Here is a 2,967-nt window from a genome sequence, read left to right as displayed (position 1 = left end):
GGGCTGTTTTGAGGGGCTTTTTGAAAAAGGTCAAAACAATATATCAGACGGCGATTGGGACCGATGGCTGTTGGGCAGAAGATAGTAGATATTTAAAGATAAGCATTGTATGCTAGTGTATTTTTCTCCTGATTGCATATTCCCATCCTCCTCATATGTAACATAAAAACATTTTGCAAAAAATGGCACAGCAAAGAAGCCTATCAACTGAGGTACTGCCAGCGTTGCTGGTGAAGTGAGACCCGGCTGCTTTGGAGGACATGCAGGGCTGGAAGCTCCGGCATCTTGTGAAAAGGAGACAGAGCTAGCTCTCTACTCCCAGCTCAGCAGGGGACAGAAGCTGCTGCTTCTGCAGAGGCAAAATCCGAAAGCAAACCCCAAACGCCAAGATTTTTCCTGCAGGCAGGTGAAGTCATGTCTCCTCCTGAACGCCACAGCCATCACTAACTCCTCATTTGGGAAGGTATTGCCCCAGCTCACCACCCAGAACGGCTGCTGCTGAGTAGGTAGCAGGACCTTGGTTTTGAAGCCATGCCAGCTAACTCAGCCTCCCTGCGTTAGCGCTATTAAACACTGAATTCCCTAGAAGCTTCATGCTGATGGCAGCGGATGGTGTTCCCACCCGAGCAGTCCATCCCTGCTCACCACTGGACCGTTGCATGTATTTAAGTATTCTGCTGAGCAGTAACAGACGGAGATACGCTTGGTGTCTTCCTAGGCTGGGGCTTTTGATGAACAAACACATTCACTAGAGTTATCAGTCCCCACAAAAATATCCTAGAATAACAGCAGTCTCGATTCCATGCTACAGTCCAGGTATTCCAGAAAAGAAGATCATATATTCCAAATTCTGCATGTGCTCAACATTTATTTCAAGATATAAGATCTAAAAAATGTTGACATACATTGCAGTCCTACATCAAAGTCAATTTGCTGAGATGGGGTGGTGGGAGTGGAAAACAATTTTTCCTGCCCCGTAACTCTCCCCCCGCCCCAGCTTGGATCTTCAAAGGAGGCCCCAGATTTGCTTGGTTAAAGCTGGTTTTTAGTTTAAGCTGAGTGAAAATAGAATCTGGTCACAGCCCAATTCTGAACATTGTGGCACACCCTGGAGTCTCATCAGCTTGCATGGCACAATTGCGCCTTTTGGGGTTGTTCCCCTGACTAGTTTGGCCCTGGCCCTGTGCTTTGCGGCATGGGTGAAAGTATCTGGACTGCAGGACTGGTTGTGAAAAAATAACAAGCATACCTAATCAGCCACCATGGGTGTAGTCAAAGCGCAAGGGTTAAGGGTGTCAAAATGACCCTGTGTGCTACGAAAAGTGCTGTTCCTAGCCTGTGTTGCCACTGTTTGAGATGTACACACCAGCCTCCCATTCCACCTCCCTGCCATTCACCTCTTTCTTTGCTGGATAACTCCTTGCTCACCATCTGAAAGGTATCTCCAAATAATTCACTAAAACATCCTTAATTAATTTTACAAATCCTAATCCCCATCCTGGCTACACTTTTAAATGATTGTAATTTCTACCTGTCACTTCTTCTCCCACCACCTAATGCTTCAAGGATTAACTGGACAGCGTGTAACCTCTTCTTAGTCCTCTGTAACAATGTCTGCTCTCTGTTCCTTTGTCTTAGCATTTTCTCATCTGTCTACAGATTCCTGTGCTTTTCAAGGCAATATCCAAGCGTGAAGCTGCTTTAGCCATTCATGAGGATGAGATTTATTATCTAGAAGCATACCAATAACACAGTATTAAAAACATAAAATAGCAGTCTCTTTCATCAAATTCTAATGAACATGCGATTTAATCTTTATTAAGAATTCATTAGGTTCTCAGCAAGCCTATCTAATGGAGCTTGACCAGGTGAAATACTAATGCCTACATTATATTTAAATTAATTTTCAGAAATGTTAATTTCCCCGAGTTGTTCCCTGCACATCGCTCTCCCCGGTGCTGGCGGCTGCGCGGCTCTCTCCAGATGCCTGCTGCCGTGCTCATAGCAACACCGCTGTCCCCACCCCAGCCTCCGCACAGTTCACTGGAGTTTCCACACTGACGGACGCCTCCCAGTTTCCGACACCGTGAGCCCTTTCATCACAGTAGCCTTCTCGGCATTTTCAAGTCAGGTACAAAGCTGCAAGCTTAGCATGCATTACCTTGAGACTGTCTCATGGAAAAAATATATATATGCATATATCAATACATAAAAATAACAATAAATACATGACGGTATATTTCAGTCCTCAATATACTGATCTAGTCCAGCAAACGAGTTATTATCTTGATGCGATTTGCTTCAGAAAACCAAGAGCTCTGCTCTTTGGAAAACAAGAGTCACTGTACACTAATTGTGTCAGCCAGCGTGGTCACCGCCTGCCCTCCTGCCTATGGGCTCTGTGCATATGCACTGCTGCACTGCTATTGTGGTACCTACAGCCTCTCCCTTCAACCAAAAGCCATCGCCCGCCATTCCAGCATGCTTCTGCAGAAGCATTTCCTAGAGATTAAATAATTTATTGGTGTTCGTCTGCAGTGACACCTCCCCTGATCCACCTTTTGCACACGAACAAGCGCAAATCAAACCCACCCCACCCCAGCCCCAAGCCAAACTTGGAAAACCCCCTTTCAAGGGGGGAGCTGGGAACCTTTACAGATGTAGGGTACACAAATGTCGTTGGGAAAAGCTGTGGAGATGGCCGTGCCCCGGAGCGAGGCCTCCCAGACCCGCAGTGCCTGGGGAAAAACATTGCCTCGAGCAGGGGTGAGGCTTCTGTCCCCCGCTGAGCCCCGAGGGCTGGGCACAGCGGCCACAGAGTTGATACAGAAATATCCGGGTCACCCGCTAAGCCACCCGGGCTGGAGAGGAGCTGGGCCGGAGGCCCGGATCTGCCCCCGCGGCGCACGCACACTCACTCGCACGCCGAGGGGCGGCTACGGGAGAGCAGGGCAACAGCTTGCCGAG

The sequence above is a fragment of the Egretta garzetta genome, unplaced genomic scaffold (assembly GCF_000687185.1).
Source record: "Egretta garzetta isolate BGI_Z169 unplaced genomic scaffold, ASM68718v1 scaffold27, whole genome shotgun sequence".
In the NCBI taxonomy this organism is placed as follows: domain Eukaryota; kingdom Metazoa; phylum Chordata; class Aves; order Pelecaniformes; family Ardeidae; genus Egretta; species Egretta garzetta.
This window is presented reverse-complemented; position numbering follows the sequence as displayed.